Source organism: Pseudophryne corroboree, chromosome 1 (assembly GCF_028390025.1).
Source record: "Pseudophryne corroboree isolate aPseCor3 chromosome 1, aPseCor3.hap2, whole genome shotgun sequence".
Classification (NCBI taxonomy): domain Eukaryota; kingdom Metazoa; phylum Chordata; class Amphibia; order Anura; family Myobatrachidae; genus Pseudophryne; species Pseudophryne corroboree.
Genome location: NC_086444.1, coordinates 51,820,086 through 51,838,030, shown reverse-complemented (window position 1 = coordinate 51,838,030; position 17,945 = coordinate 51,820,086). Strand labels below are relative to the sequence as shown.

Here is a 17,945-nt window from a genome sequence, read left to right as displayed (position 1 = left end):
ACATAGTTGTCAAGGCCTCAGTTATCCGCTTTGCAGCAGGATGACTGCTGTGATATTTCATCTTCCTCGCAAAGGACTGTTGAACAGTCAATTGCTTACTGGAAGTAGTACAAGTGGGCTTACGACTTCCCCTCTGGGATGACCATCGACTCCCAGCAGCAACAACAGCAGCGCCAGCAGCAGTAGGCGTTACACGCAAGGATGCATCGGAGGAATCCCAGGCAGGAGAGGACTCGTCAGAATTGCCAGTGACATTGCCTGCAGGACTATTGGCATTCCTGGGGAAGGAGGAAATTGACACTGAGGGAGTTGGTGGGGTGGTTTGCGTGAGCTTGGTTACAAGAGGAAGGGATTTACTGGTCAGTGGACTGCTTCCGCTGTCACCCAAAGTTTTTGAACTTGTCACTGACTTATTATGAATGCGCTGCAGGTGACGTATAAGGGAGGATGTTCCGAGGTGGTTAACGTCCTTACCCCTACTTATTACAGCTTGACAAAGGGAACACACGGCTTGACACCTGTTGTCCGCATTTCTGGTGAAATACTTCCACACCGAAGAGCTGATTTTTTTGGTATTTTCACCAGGCATGTCAACGGCCATATTCCTACCACGGACAACAGGTGTCTCCCCGGGTGCCTGACTTAAACAAACCACCTCACCATCAGAATCCTCCTGGTCAATTTCCTCCCCAGCGCCAGCAACACCCATATCCTCCTCATCCTGGTGTACTTCAACACTGACATCTTCAATCTGACTATCAGGAACTGGACTGCGGGTGCTCCTTCCATCACTTGCAGGGGGCGTGCAAATGGTGGAAGGCGCATGCTCTTCACGTCCAGTGTTGGGAAGGTCAGGCATCGCAACCGACACAATTGGAGTCGGACTCTCCTTGTGGATTTGGGATTTCGAAGAACGCACAGTTCTTTGCGGTGCTACTGCTTTTGCCAGCTTTAGTCTTTTCATTTTTCTAGCGAGAGGCTGAGTGCTTCCATCCTCATGTGAAGCTGAACCACTAGCCATGAACATAGGCCAGGGCCTCAGCCGTTCCTTGCCACTCCGTGTGGTAAATGGCATATTGGCAAGTTTACGCTTCTCCTCCGACAATTTTATTTTAGGTTTTGGAGTCCTTTTTTTACTGATATTTGGTGTTTTGGATTTGAAATGCTCTGTACTATGACATTGGGCATCGGCCTTGGCAGACGACGTTGCTGGCATTTCATCGTCTCGGCCATGACTAGTGGCAGCAGCTTCAGCACGAGGTGGAAGTGGATCTTGATCTTTCCCTAATTTTGGAACCTCAACATTTTTGTTCTCCATATTTTAATAGGCACAACTAAAAGGCACCTCAGGTAAACAATGGAGATGGATGGATTGGATACTAGTATACAATTATGGACGGGCTGCCGAGTGCCGACACAGAGGTAGCCACAGCCGTGAACTACCGCACTGTACTGTGTCTGCTGCTAATATATAGACTGGTTGATAAAGAGATAGTATACTCGTAACTAGTATGTATGTATAAAGAAAGAAAAAAAACCACGGTTAGGTGGTATATACAATTATGGACGGGCTGCCGAGTGCCGACACAGAGGTAGCCACAGCCGTGAACTACCGCACTGTACTGTGTCTGCTGCTAATATATAGACTGGTTGATAAAGAGATAGTATACTCGTAACTAGTATGTATGTATAAAGAAAGAAAAAAAAACCACGGTTAGGTGGTATATACAATTATGGACGGGCTGCCGAGTGCCGACACAGAGGTAGCCACAGCCGTGAACTACCGCACTGTACTGTGTCTGCTGCTAATATATAGACTGGTTGATAAAGAGATAGTATACTCGTAACTAGTATGTATGTATAAAGAAAGAAAAAAAACCACGGTTAGGTGGTATATACAATTATGGACGGGCTGCCGAGTGCCGACACAGAGGTAGCCACAGCCGTGAACTACCGCACTGTACTGTGTCTGCTGCTAATATAGACTGGTTGATAAAGAGATAGTATACTCGTAACTAGTATGACTATAAAGAAAGAAAAAAAAAACACGGTTAGGTGGTATATACAATTATGGACGGGCTGCCGAGTGCCGACACAGAGGTAGCCACAGCCGTGAACTACCGCACTGTACTGTGTCTGCTGCTAATATAGACTGGTTGATAAAGAGATAGTATACTCGTAACTAGTATGTATGTATAAAGAAAGAAAAAAAAACCACGGTTAGGTGGTATATACAATTATGGACGGGCTGCCGAGTGCCGACACAGAGGTAGCCACAGCCGTGAACTACCGCACTGTACTGTGTCTGCTGCTAATATAGACTGGTTGATAAAGAGATAGTATACTCGTAACTAGTATGTATGTATAAAGAAAGAAAAAAAAAACACGGTTAGGTGGTATATACAATTATGGACGGGCTGCCGAGTGCCGACACAGAGGTAGCCACAGCCGTGAACTACCGCACTGTACTGTGTCTGCTGCTAATATAGACTGGTTGATAAAGAGATAGTATACTCGTAACTAGTATGACTATAAAGAAAGAAAAAAAAACCACGGTTAGGTGGTATATACAATTATGGACGGGCTGCCGAGTGCCGACACAGAGGTAGCCACAGCCGTGAACTACCGCACTGTACTGTGTCTGCTGCTAATATAGACTGGTTGATAAAGAGATAGTATACTACTAATATTATATATACTGGTGGTCAGGTCACTGGTCACTAGTCACACTGGCAGTGGCACTCCTGCAGCAAAAGTGTGCACTGTTTAATTTTAATATAATATTATGTACTCCTGGCTCCTGCTATAACCTATAACTGGCACTGCAGTGCTCCCCAGTCTCCCCCACAATTATAAGCTGTGTGAGCTGAGCACAGTCAGATATATATATACATTGATGCAGCACACTGGGCTGAGCAGTGCACACAGATATGGTATGTGACTGAGTCACTGTGTGTATCGTTTTTTTCAGGCAGAGAACGGATATATTAAATAAAACAAACAACTGCACTGTCTGGTGGTCACTGTGGTCGTCAGTCACTAAACTCTGCACTCTCTTCTACAGTATCACAGCCTCAGGTCAATCTCTCTCTCTCTCTCTCAACCCTAATCTAAATGGAGAGGACGCCAGCCACGTCCTCTCCCTATCAATCTCAATGCACGTGTGAAAATGGCGGCGACGCGCGGCTCCTTATATAGAATCCGAGTCTCGCGATAGAATCCGAGCCTCGCGAGAATCCGACAGCGTCATGATGACGTTCGGGCGCGCTCGGGTTAACCGAGCAAGGCGGGAAGATCCGAGTCGCTCGGACCCGTGAAAAAAAACATGAAGTTCGGGCGGGTTCGGATTCAGAGAAACCGAACCCGCTCATCTCTAGTAAAAAGGGACAATAGCTGCCGTACTGTGTAAAAAGGGACAATAGCTGCCGTACTGTGTAAAAAGGGACAATAGCTGCCATACTATGTAAAATTGAGCTCTACCAGGCGTAATGTGTGACAGGGATTCTACCTGGTGTAATGTGTGTGTGAGTGGCGCTACTGTACGGCGTAATTTGAATAATGGAGACTATTGTACAGCTTAATATGCATTGGTATTATTTTGTGGCCACACCCCTTCCCCATGAAGTCATGCCCCTATATTTTTGTTGCGCGCACTGGCCCTATTTTAAATATGAGTAAGGGGGGGGGGGGGGCAATGCTGTTTCTTATACACTTATACGACATGACGGTCTGTCATGTCATATAAGATTTCCTCCAACCTCCCTGCATCCTCCCTGTTGGTAGGATAGTATTAGATATATCTACTATCGTATGCAGTTTTTTTTGTATACGATGTATCTTTTACTTTCCCATCCATTAACTGCGGGATCCGACATATAACGAGTTCAGCACTCGTGATATGTCGGATCTAGGGGGATCCGATCCAATGCACACGGGAACACGCATCGGATCGGGGGGAAAGCACACAAAAAATGCCCGATTTCACCCAATATATCGGGCCGAATGCCCGAATTGGGCTGAAATCGGTCATTATCGGTCTAGTGTATGGGGCCCTTAAGCGTCACACTGCAGTTCTAGGCCCAGGACCAGGTAAGTAAATAGCCCTATAAGTCGTTCACTGCCTATCCCCATTACCCTTTATTTCTCTCTGTCATACTCTCACCCACTGCTATTGCTGTTACCCTTTACCTGGCGTCACTCCCTGTCTCCCGCTACTGTCACCCTTTCCCTGGCGTCACTCCCTGTCACCCGCTGCTGTCACCTGTTCCCTGGCGTCACTCCCTGTCACCCGCTGCTGTCACCTTCTCCCTAGCTTCACACTCTCCCTGTCACTTTCTCGCTGGTGTCACCCTCTCCTTGTCATCCACTGCTGTCACCGTCTCCCTGGCATCAAACTCTCCTTGTCACCTTCTCGCTGGTGTCACCCTATCCTTGTCAGCGACTGCTGTCACCCTCTCTGTCGTCACCATCTCCCTGTCACCCTCTCCCTCTCACCCACTGCTGTCAACTACCTGGCGTCACTGTCTCCCTGTCACCCTCTCCCTCTCACCCACTGCTGTCAACTACCTGGCGTCACCGTCTCCCTGTCACCCACTTCTGGCTATTTTGTTGTCCAGGACTTCCATTAAATTAATAGCACCGCACCCACGGCGCTGTTAAGTTAATGGAAGCCCTGGACAACAAAATTGCATTCATGTCCTCCACCCACTCCCTCCCCAGTCCCAAATACTAATATTTATTTTATAAAAATGTACAATATATTAGCCGCCTGCTCATCACAAGTTTTCTGAGCAGGCAGGCTGCGGGCAATGGCAGCGACGGTATTGGACTGAGATGCAAATTAGTGGCGGGGGGGCCTGGGCCATTAGTGGTGGGGGTAGCGGGCATCAGGGATGGAGACGGTAGCGGGCATTGGTTCCACGGTGGTAGGTTTCGTTGGCAGGACTCAGCGGACATTATGGCTGCAGTGCCTCACCAGCCACTGACCTCACCGCACGCCACTGGTGCTTATGGTTTTGCCCAGTTGCTATCAAAAATCCTGCTGCGATCAACTTGGAATTACCCCCAATGTGCAAAGGGTAACGTTCTGCTTCTCTGGTGTGGGGTCTTGCTTATTTGTAAGTCTCCACAATACTCTGCAGTGCCGGACGGACAGCCGCCAAATGCTACAAAACACTAGAAACAAGTACACACAGCAGGAGGCTGATGAAGAGGATGTAGATGTGAGACAGACGGTAGAGAATGTCTGTTCAAGAGAGCTTATAGTCTATACACATTTCTGTCTTTGAACCTTGCTTCATACAGAATATTTAATTACCGCCATCTTATATACAGAAACAAGGAGCACATTCTAACAGGTACCAGAGAGACTCGATGAGAGCATAAATAGAATATATACACTAAGTGGTTTATGATGGGCTAAAGCTGGACTGAAATCACTCCCCAGCATAGTGTACAGTGACGGGGGCTATTCAGTTATCAGGGGTTGGGATTCTGACGGCCGAGAACCCGGCTGCTAGAATACCGGCAGAGGGGAGAGTGGAACAAAGTGCCTCGCGGGCTCGGTGGCGAGCTGAGCTCGCCACAGGTTCTATTCCCACTCTGTAGGTGTCGTGGACCCCGCGATTGGGAATAGCCCCTGTTAGACAGAATTCCGAATGCTGGCATTGTCAGTGGTCGGGATCCTGGAGTCGGTATCCTGACCGCCGGCAATATAACTACATCCATCGGCAAGGTGTTGCTGCGCCCATCACCAAGAATAACGGTACCCCAAAATCACTTCTCTTCCTGAGCGGATATAGGACTCAGGGTTGACAGTGTCTAGAAACAACAAGAGAGGCTGCGCTGTGTGTCAGATGGTGAAGCAGGATTGTTTTGGCCGGGGACGCTCGGCCGAAATTCATACCAGCCCAATCGGAGAGGTACTATACACACACATCACCATCTGCCGGGTGACATATACGAGGTAACCATTTCTCTGGGACTGCACCGCATTGAGTTTCTTTTTTCTGAACTTTATATTGGACCTTTATTGCCATATACCATATACCAGTTATCACTACTCCATATACCTTTGAGACAGATACAGGTGTGCTTTTATTTTAAGTTTGTTTTATTAACCACATGTCATTTTTAATAAATTTAATACCTTTATAGTACACGTTTGCTCTTTTTGTACTTAACTACTGACACACAGCGCAGCCTCTCTTGTTGTTTCAGTCTACTCTCTCCATTCTTCACATAGTGGTCAAGGCAAGCGCAGTGTCTCAGCAGTTTATTATTTTATCTATACTATCGTTAGGCGCTGCACTAAGAGTGTTTTTTTTGACAGTGTCTAGGTCGACACACATTATGTTGACACCTATTGGTCGACAGTGACTAAGTCGACACATCCATTAGGTCGACATGAACAAGGTTGACATGGAAAAAGGTCGACATGAGCTTTTAATGTTTTTTTTGTGTTTTCTTCATAAAGTGACGGGGAACCCCAATTAGTGCACCGTGTCCGCTCGGCACAGGTTACCATTCCCAATTGTAGTCCACGTACGATTGTAAAGAATGAAAAAGTTCCCCAAATTTTTTTTTTTTATAAAAAAAAACCCCATGTCGACCCTTTTCCATGTCGACTTTTTCCCATGTCGACTTTTTTCCACATCAACCTATTTCATGTGTTTGTGTGTCGGTACGTAGGTAGGTGTGTAGGTTTTACTTCTTGAAGTCGTCTTTTTGATAATTAAATGTTAGTGAATTTTTCCAAATGTTTTCTGTGAGTTTTCCAACTCTAAACCCCTGCCGAATGTCACTTTATGCCAGTGTTTTCCAACCTCGGCCCTCCAGGCCAGTCCAGATTTTAAGGATATCCGTCCTTGAGCACAGATGGTTCAATTAAAACAACTGAGGTACTAATTAAGTCACCTCTGTCGAAGTATGGCTATTTTTAAAACCTGGACTATTGGTGAGCCTTGAGGACAGAGGTTGGGAACCCTGCTCTATGGAGTAGCAATTTGTGCCCTTCTAGATATTTCCCACTAGGTGGCGGTGTCTCCTGAAAAGTTCAAGAAACTCCTGTAAGACCATTCATATTTAGTGCTGTATCAGTTTGTTTTCCTTACCTCGACAATGCTCGTGCTTGATGCCCAATCAGGGCTTTGTATTTTACGTACTATTGGGACCTAAAGGTTTTTGGAAAAGAGGTGGGGGGGTGCTCATTTCCCTCCGCAGATCAAGCTTACCACACACATTCCCATATTGTGTTATAGTCATACTTGCCTACCCTCCCGGAATGGCCGGGAGGCTTCCGAAAATCGGATGTTCCTCCCGGCCCCCCGGAAAGGTAGGCAAGTCGACCGCTTTCCCAGGCAGCCCCCTGCACCCCCCCCTCGGCAGCCCACAACAGGTTTAGGCTGCTGGAAGGATTGGGGGTTAGGGTTGGGGGGGGAGGAGTGTTTTGTTTAGGTTCCGGGAGTGCTGGTTAGGGGGGCATTGGGGAAAGGTAAGCATACTTAACTTGGCCCTGTCAGAATTCTCACCATCGTGATGTCGTGGTCGGTATTTTGATCACCAGCATATCAAACCCATCTCGTCTTAATCAGGTTATTCTCTTCTGTCTGCACTAAACACCAGACAATGCTACATGATCAGATTCCCCTAAAAAGTGATTTTCTCTTCTTCTTTTTCCTGCACTAACTCCTTTCTTCTATGCTTCAAAGGTCTTTCATATTTCTTGGTATCATGTTGTTCTATTCAAAATCCTTGGGAGCATGATGTAACTTTCCTATACTCGCTAGTTGAGGTTTCACTTTGCTGTAGGATCATAAGAACCAATGAGTTAAACACAACTTACCATGTGATCCAGCTAGGGGCCCGCCATCAAGGAGGGACGGCGGGGTTTCCGGTCCTGGGCCCTGACTGAGAGGGGGCCCAGGTGGCAACAGTGAGGATCGACGGGGTCCAGGCCAGCTGCCTGCACACCTGCAGGGCAGCCAGCCATGGAGGCAGAGCTGTGGCTGTGTTCTTTCTACGGAGCCACAGCCATGAGCCACTCGGAGCTCACGGACCGCCAGCCAATCAGGAGCTGCCACTTGGAAAGAGTAGGCACGTTTGGTTGACTTGCACTGCCCGGTCATAGAATTGTATTAGTAATGCATGTATAAAATGTGTCACAGTTTAGTTTTCAAGCAGGTGTATCTATTTTCCAGTGCATATGTGTGCACAGTAATAAGTCTGATAAATGTACTCTTGAGCAGAGGGCAAGCTATTGTACAGACCTATTCAGGAGCTAACATGCTTATTGTCCTGCCCACTAGTAGTTAAGTTTGCGTCTTAGAGATGCAGTTGGAAGGCACATAAGTGCTAAGTAAAAATGCCAATGTGAACTGATTATTTAAAATAAACTGCAGTGAAGAAAGAAGCATACAGATGTGCCCTCAAACATCTTACCTCACTACGCCCCATAGCGGGAGATGAGAGAATGACCCTAAGGGTAGTTCACCCTGGCGCTGGATAGGGAGGTTCAACACAGCAGCTGATAGAGAGGTTGGTCAGACCTCAAAAACAGTAAAATTCAAAACACAAAATCACAGCGCTAAAATGGTCACAGATGAGGTAAGATGGTCGATAAGATACATATTTATTAGTACAATTAAAATCAATTTAGAAAGCCACAATAAAAATGAAAAATACAAAATAGTAAAGTGAGCTGAAAAAGCTGACTGGTTTACATGGAGAAACATCTAGAAATAAATGTACAATACTGCTCCTGATGGGGAATGAAGATATGGAAGAATAATGGTTCCAGCAACCTGTTCCGATAATATTAGTCCCCTGTATCTTTCTTGGTCCTCAACATTCAGTAGGTTTAAATGTTTAATAGTTACCACAGGCTATTTCAAGGTGTTTGGCGGCTTGGCATTGCGCATATAGCAGTCCCTTGGTGAGCGCAACACTGTGGAATCCAACAGGAGGAGGTCTCTCCCAGAGAAGCAATCCGGGTATGATGGTAATGGGGGAGGTGTCTTCAGTTCCAATTACAGGTGGTCATTCCGAGTTGATCGCACGTAGCAACTTTTTGCTGCTCGTGCGATCAACTAGACGCCACCTATGGGGGAGTGTATTTTAGCATAGCAGGGCTGCGATCGCTTTTGCAGCCCTGCTATGCTAAAAAAGTTTCATGCAAAACAAGACCAGCCCTGCAGCGACTTACCCAGTGCGGTCCGTGACACCCGCCCTCCAAAACGCCTGGACACGCCTGCGTTCACCTTACCATGGCTGGGAAACGGTGAGTAGACGCCCCGATCCTCCTTCCCGTTCTCAATCTTCTTGCAGTCGGGCCTGCGATCGCTTTCTTCGGTCCTGGCGTCGTTGCTTGGTGACTGCCATCGCTGGGCAACGACGCGTGTGCGCAATGCAGGTGCCGCGCAGCTGCAGTTCTGACCTGTTCGCACCGCAGCGAAGAACCTCTGCGTGCGAACAGGTCGGAATGACCCCCATAGTGCATCCGTAGGAGCAGAAAATGTGCACAACAGCTATCACCAACGCGTTTCGTTGCGTTAACGCAACTTTTTCAAGGTGCTTGTGCTGCAGGTAAGGGTTTATATACCATGAACAATATGGCTGCTAATTAGCATATGTGATCATTTACAACCATCTCCTCTCATACTGTGACCAAATAGTAACAGACAAAAACATCAACAATGTTCTTTAAAATATTCCCAGTCATATATAATAGGACCATACTAATATTCAAAAACTTCAGGTATCTATTTAAATATATAATAAAAATAACATTATTCATTTTGGTCATGTGACCGCACATGATCACGTTCATTTTATGTTAGTTGGAAAACCCGGAGTGCTATCCCACTGATATAACCCAAGTAAACATTGGTGGTGGTGGTATATTATTCTCCACATGTTTAGCAGCATCACTACTGTGCGCTTTTGGACGCGGCGGATGTGCACCTGTGATGGTGTTTATCACTTCCGGTGAATTACATCCGCGATAGTGAGGAGGCGGATACATCAATATACGGGGTGCTCTAAATGTGTGGAGAATAATATAGCACCGCCACCAATATTTACTTGGATTACATCAGTGGGATAGCACTCCGGGTTTTCCAACTAACATAAAATGAACTTGATCATTATTCATGACCGAAATGAACAATGTTATTTTTATTATATATTTAAATAGATACATGAAGTTTTTGAATATTAGTATGGTCCTAATATATAGGACTGGGAATATTTTAAAGAATATTGTTGATGTTATTGTCTGTTATTATTTGGTCACAGTATGAGAGGAGATGGTTGTAAATGATCACATATTGTTCATGGTATATAAACCCTGCAGCACCACTAGCACCTTGAAAAAGTTGCGTGAATGCGTTGGTGATAGCTGTTGTGCACGTTTTCTGCTCCTACGGCTGCACTATAATTGGAACTGAAGACACCTGGACCAAGTCCCCCATTACCATCATACCCGGATTGCTTCTCTGGGAGAGACCTCCTTCTGTTGGAATCCACAGTGTTGCGCTCACCAAGGGACTGCTATATGCGTGATGCCAAGCCGCTAAACACCTTGAAATCGCCTATGGTAACTATTAAACATTTAAACCTACTGAATGTTGAGGTCCAAGAAAGATACAGGGGACTAATATTATCGGAACATGTTGCTGGAACCATTTATTCTTCCATATCTTAATTCCCTATCAGGAGCAGTATTGCACATTTATTTCTAGATGTTTCTACATGTGAACCAGTCCGCTTTTTCAGCTCACTTTACTATTTTATATTTTATATTTTTCATTTGTATTGTGGCTGTCTAAATTGATTTTAATTGTACTAATATTTGTATCTTATCGACCATCTTACCTCATCTGTGACCATTTTAGCGCTGTAATTTTGTGTTTTGTACATAGCGGGAGATGGCTGGCATGCATAAGCTGACTGGTTCTGTGCAACTCCACCAGCGTCGGGCGTCTTTTTAAAAAAATTTTTTTGGCTTAAAATGCATTTTCTTCGAATTACTATGTGAATAAGGTGCTCAAGCAGACTCTGCTGATTAAGATGATATGTGGCAACCCTATATACTGCAGCTGTATCTGCATACGAAATGCTATGTCAAGAAAAACACTGTAGTGTAGCATTTAGTATGCAGACGCACACAGAATATAGTCATGTCGCATATCATTTTAATCAGCAAAAGCTGCCTGGGTGTTACTGTTCGCATTGTTTTGTGAATGAGATGCATTTTAATAAAAAAAAGTCACATGAAAAGGCGCATGGCACTACCAAGAAGGGCTGTTTAACATGCAGGTAGGCTGGATGACACATCTGTACACAAAGCAGCGAGATGCAGAAGCGTTTTAAAGGCTTGGGGGGAGGGGTCTATTTGCAGGGGGTTATCACCCATACTTAGCCTGTAAAGAGGCAAGGGGCGACTGGTGCGATATGTGGAGGGTCTCTGGGGAGTTAGGCTGGGAGCGGACTGCAGGGGTTCGGTGGCGCTGGTCACTGTGTGCCGCCATCTTGGACTTTGGGCAGGTGACTGCATATGCCAATCGGCTGCTGGAAAGGGTCTGTGGACTCTGACAGCCAATGAGTGGCTGCCTGCAGCTAGAAGTCTGGCAGTCTTTGTTACAGAAACTGCCAGTGCAATGTTTTACACAGCCAAGCTGTGTGCTAGTTCTCTGTGCTTTTCAGCAGAGCTCGTGTAGCATCCTGTGACCTGCAAGTCTGCTAGTTGTAGCAGTCACCTATCTGCTCGTTTGCCACAGTCTCCTCGTAGCTCCTGACAATCTGATACATACCACACAGTGTTTCAAAAGAGAGAGGTTTGTCCTGCACCGGCCTATTTAGATGTATATGAGATGATGATACTTAAACCAAAAATCGGACAGTAATATTAAATATTCATTATTCCCATTTGTCCATGTGGCGGTGCACCCAGAGTCAAAGAGAAGGCTAAATGTAACAAAGAAGGAAAAAGTATGACTCTTGTTGGGGCGCACTCTTGTTGTATCGTGTTGTCTAATGATTAGTGATGTGTATAAGAAATAGTCAATTCTTTATTTCTACTCTTAAAATAAATGGGAACTCAGCACAAAACAGAAATCAGTAATGAAATTTAACATAAATGGATATTAGCGTTCCAACATGAGACAAATATTCCCTAGAAAAAATTGGGAATGTTCAGATCTTGTTTATACTTGGATAAATGCATATTGGAAGATAGCTACATACCATGCTGCTTCCGTCTGCCAAAGATCTGTACAAACTGTGTTTGTATTAATGGAGCCCTGAATAGGGATGATTTCATGCGAGGGACCACCCCCTAACTGAGATCTAACCCTGATGGTTCGACTCCGTCTTGGAGAAAATTGCATACGATGAACAAAGGTGAAATCTAGACGCAGTGAAGTATTAAGAATAAGTGAAAGTGGTGATCCTGCTGTTAGTGTTATCTCACAGGGAATGCAGCCCTCCTACTGCACTGGGTATTCCCTAGTGGTTGCCCAACTAGGTACTGACCTAGCCCACCTCCGTTTAGTTTCCAAGATCGGACGAGATTGGGCGTAAGCGTAGGGGTATGGTCGTAGGAAGATTTGCCCTGTGCCACTAATGAGAGTGCACCGAAACAGAAAAATGGATTACCTTCTAAGAAGGGAGTGGAGAAAGAGAATGGGGGGAAAAAAGGAAAAGGATAGATCTTGAGAGCGTGAATCTGCTGTCCTCGTTAGACGGGAGAAACGTGTCTCCTAGGGGACACGGTCACCAGAATCGTGGATGAGAGTTCACGGAAAGAAGGAATGATTGAAAAATGGGAAAGAGAGAGAAAGAGAAGGGATTGCATTGATATGAGAAACACTATGATGAATATTGCAATATTGAGCAAGAACCAATCATGTCGTATAGATGAAAATTTTTTTTTTTAAAAGGATATTGGTAATAAAGATATTAGAGCAGGAGGAAATGAGATATTTAAAGTACCCTCTGCGTGTGGTCGCAGTATCGGCGGAGGACTTGGTGCAAGATCACACACCACTACTGGTCCTAACTGTGTACCTTAAATTGTACAGTGGAGCGCCAGTAATAGTGAAAACTCTAATAATCAGTTTTCAGCACAATAGGTCATACGTCCAGGGATATATTTGGTTATAATGATTTCAGTCTTTAGAACCATATGCAGTTGGTCAATTTTCAAAACAATAGATCATACATCCAAAACCATATTTGGTTATACTGATTTCAGTCTTAAGAACCATATGCAACTTGTCAGAAAAACATGATATACACAGGACTCAACAGGGTTGTACCAGAGTGAAACCATGAAAAAAACATGAAAAAAACACAGTTTGAGATATTTGAAACAGATTTGACTGCGGAACCACACAAAAAAATCATGTATGTGTATACCTGAGGGTATCTGCATTCATTAAATGAGGAGTTTTACCTGCATCTAACAGTATAATGATGAAATATCAAAGCTGGTATTTGAACAGATCATAATTACAAATCAATTTAAGCTTAGTTATGATGCCCCTAGAGAAATCTAATGGCAATATGCAAAACAGGGTCTCACTTAGGCTAGTGATAATTTAGATTAGAGCCAAAAAAACAGTTAGTTAATGCAGGTAACTGTCAAATATCACCCATGCAGTCTTCAGGTAGGAGAGGGGCCCCGCAGGAAAGAGGGGAAAACGCGTTTCACCCGGTCATGGGCTTGTTCACTTCCATGGAGCAGCTGGTGTATGCTGAGTTAACCTGATATTTAAAGCCCCTTCCATTAGCTAATGGCCAATGACTGTGGCTGAGGGCGGGATCAAGGTAAGCAAGCCTATTGGCTGTGGCGAACTGGGACAGCTACTATATGGTGAGGGGTGGGCAGGTAGATTGACAGGTGGGCGGACACTATCTTGCCCGTGTTTACCTGTGGTCAGCGGCCGACAGCGGGACTGATTGTGCGGTATCGTATGGATAAAATGAGGGCGGAAGTGATGCTTTCAACTTCCGCCCTCAGGTGATGTCACTGTTGCCGGGATACGGCCGGCAATACACGGCCGCAAGTGTGGGTGAAGAGAGGGCGGAAGTGATGCTTTCAACTTCCGCCCTTAAGTGGTGTCACACCGTTGCTGGGATACGACCGGCAACACACGGCCTCAGATATACTGTGAGGGCGGAAGTGTGCATACGAGCTTCCGCCCCTGTATCGACAGTGTGTTGCCAGGGTATTGTGGGTGGGGTTTTGAATTTCTAACAATGACGCCCGAGGGAAGAGAAGTCGGATGTCAGATGTAAATACAATGCCCCCAGCTGCTCCATGGAAGTGACCAAGCCCGTGACCTGGTGAAACGCGTTTTCCCCTCTTTCCTGCGGGCCCCTCTCCTACCTGAAGACTGCATGGGTGATATTTGACAGTTACCTGCATTAACTAACTGTTTTTTTGGCTCTAATCTAAATTATCACTAGCCTAAGTGAGACCCTGTTTTGCATATTGCCATTAGATTTCTCTAGGGGCATCATAACTAAGCTTAAAGTGATTTGTAATTATGATCTGTTCAAATACCAGCTTTGATATTTCATCATTATACTGTTAGATGCAGGTAAAACTCCTCATTTAATGAATGCAGATACCCTCAGGTATACACATACATGATTTTTTGTGTGGTTCCGCAGTCAAATCTGTTTCAAATATCTCAAACTGTGTTTTTTTCATGTTTTTTTCATGGTTTCACTCTGGTACAACCCTGTTGAGTCCTGTGTATATCATGTTTTTCTGACAAGTTGCATATGGTTCTTAAGACTGAAATCAGTATAACCAAATATGGTTTTGGATGTATGATCTATTGTTTTGAAAATTGACCAACTGCATATGGTTCTAAAGACTGAAATCATTATAACCAAATATATCCCTGGACGTATGACCTATTGTGCTGAAAACTGATTATTAGAGTTTTCACTATTACTGGCGCTCCACTGTACAATTTAAGGTACACAGTTAGGACCAGTAGTGGTGTGTGATCTTGCACCAAGTCCTCCGCCGATACTGCGACCACACGCAGAGGGTACTTTAAATATCTCATTTCCTCCTGCTCTAATATCTTTATTACCAATATCCTTTAAAAAAAAATTTTTTTCATCTATACGACATGATTGGTTCTTGCTCAATATTGCAATATTCATCATAGTGTTTTTCATATCAATGCAATCCCTTCTCTTTCTCTCTCTTTCCCATTTTTCAATCATTCCTTCTTTCCGTGAACTGTCATCCACGATTCTGGTGACCGTGTCCCCTAGGAGACACGTTTCTCCCGTCTAATGAGGACAGCAGATTCACGCTCTCAAGATCTATCCTTTTCCTTTTTTCCCCCCATTCTTTTTCTCCACTCCCTTCTTAGAAGGTAATCCATTTTTCTGTTTCGGTGCACTCTCATTAGTGGCACAGGGCAAATCTTCCTACGACCATACCCCTACGCTTACGCCCAATCTCGTCCGATCTTGGAAGCTAAACGGAGGTGGGCTAGGTCAGTACCTAGTTGGGCAACCACTAGGGAATACCCAGTGCAGTAGGAGGGCTGCATTCCCTGTGAGATAACACTAACCGCAGGATCACCACTTTCACTTATTCTTAATACTTCACTGCGCCTAGATTTCACCTTTGTTCATCGTATGCAATTTTCTCCAAGACGGACTCGAACCATCAGGGTTAGATCTCAGTTAGGGGGTGGTCCATCGCTTGAAATCATCCCTATTCAGGGCTCCATTAATACAAACACAGTTTGTACAGATCTTTGGCAGACGGAAGCAGCATGGTATGTAGCTATCTTCCAATATGCATTTATCCAAGTATAAACAAGATCTGAACATTCCCAATTTTTTCTAGGGAATATTTGTCTCATGTTGGAACGCTAATATCCATTTATGTTAAATTTCATTACTGATTTCTGTTTTGTGCTGAGTTCCCATTTATTTTAAGAGTAGAAATAAAGAATTGACTATTTCTTATACACATCACTAATCATTAGACAACACGATACAACAAGAGTGCGCCCCAACAAGAGTCATACTTTTTCCTTCTTTGTTACATACCACACAGTACCTGAAGTCCACCTGCTGCTAAAATTAGTGACTAGACCCACAGGGGATTCTCTGCTTAGCCGGATTATGGTCACCCGACCTTCTTAATTCCTCTCTGTGCAGCTCCGACAACCTCATTCCTAGCTCTACTGCCGTAACACCTTCTGGATCTTCTTCCTCGCCTGTGATTCTTGCTACCCTAAACCTATGAGAAGAACTTTCATTCGCCCAGCTCGCCTATCTTCAAAGAGTCTGAACTTCCTGACGCACCTGCATAAAGTCCAGATCGCATTCCGCATCAAACGTGACATAACCAAGTGTCTCACAGATGAGAGCAAAGGCTTTGGCCCGGTACACTAGAGTTTGTTGCTCCTGTGTGGAACCATCTTTTGGTCTATGGCACAGGTACCCAAACTCGGTCCTCAGGACCCCACACGGTGCATGTTTTGCAGGTCTCCTCACAGAATCACAAGTGAAATAATTAGCTGCACCTGTGGACCTTTTAAAATGTGTCTGAGTGATTAATACACCTGTGCACCTGCTGGGTTACCTGCAAAACATGCACTGAGTTTGAGAACCTGTGGTCTATGGGGTCTATGTACTAAGCCTTTGAGAAACAAAGTGGAAGGAGATAAAGTACTCGGCTCCTAACTGCCGTTTTTCAAACACAACCTTTGTCTTGACAGGAGCTGATTGGCTGGTATTTCATTTCCTTCCACTTTATCTCCAAGCCTTAGTACATAGAGGAGGGGGTCTGTAGCACTGGAATGATGGTACCACTGGATCATGCCTCCCAACATGACCCTCTCCAGGAGGGACACAATGCTCTGCTTCTGGACTTTCCTCTTAATGTATGATTGCCGGCACCTGTGTTGAACAGGTTAATGGATAAGAAAGGTGTTTCACTACAGATGATGGCAATCATACATTAAGGGAGAAGTCCAGGAGCAGAGCATTCTGTCCCTCCTGGAGAGGGTCATGTTGGGAGGTATGCTGGATGAGTATAGGGAGGGTTGGTTGTGGGGTACTTCTAGGCCCATGTGTACCACACACTTCACATTCAGACCCACGTAACAAGGCAAATGTGTGCAGTCCCATTCAATAGAGTGGTTCCTGATTTTACTTTTATTGAAAGGCTTTGAACTGGTGGTAAAAATGCTAGTTGGTGGCTTTATTTTAACGTGTGAGGAGAGGGTATAAGTCTTGATAATGTCAATTATTATCTTTAAACATAAAGCTATACACTATTACCATGGAGCCGCTATACCACGTGCACGTGCTACGCACTTTGTACGCTATTTGCGTACAGAGTCCCGCACGTTGTACGCACTTGGGGTACACACGCTGCGCTGAGTGTACGGAATACACACAGCGGGCGCACACACAGTTGATAACCTTTAAACCTTGTTAATAAAACACAGTAAGAGTATACTTATACTCTTAACCTTTGTAGTCAAATACTGTAATGATGTAACGCTTAAAAACCTTAACAATGTGTATGCTGTTTGAGCGATTAAGACGCTAAGAGAGCCCTTTGCAGGAAAGTGAAAACACACCACCAGGTTTGGTTAAAACCACAACAGCTCTAACAGTGCCGTGGATTATTCAGAGAAAAAGGGGAAAACAATACAAGTTATACACTACAAGCTAACACAGAAATCTAACAGAATAACAGAGAATAAGACGAACAATGGCTACAGAGAATATACATACGTGGGGAATCTTTCGCATGCGCGACCTGGAATCCAGTCTTCAGCTATTCAGGTAGAAAGCCTTCAGAGACATCAGGCTGGCCAGGCAACAGTGGTCTTTATATACACAACATACATTCACAATACAATGGTACCTGTAATCTCATTGTTCATTGG

At 44.8% G+C, this 17,945-nt stretch overlaps 1 protein-coding gene and 2 pseudogenes across 4 annotated transcripts in view; 2 read left to right on the top strand and 1 right to left on the bottom strand.

The window, feature by feature from the left end:
* The window catches only part of NEDD4L (NEDD4 like E3 ubiquitin protein ligase), a 642,187-nt gene that overhangs the window by 237,043 nt on the left and 387,199 nt on the right, over positions 1-17,945 (top strand). The window lies entirely within an intron of this gene.
* Positions 12,483-12,601, bottom strand: LOC134948796 (5S ribosomal RNA; annotated as a pseudogene).
* On the top strand, positions 15,455-15,573 carry LOC134943434 (5S ribosomal RNA; annotated as a pseudogene).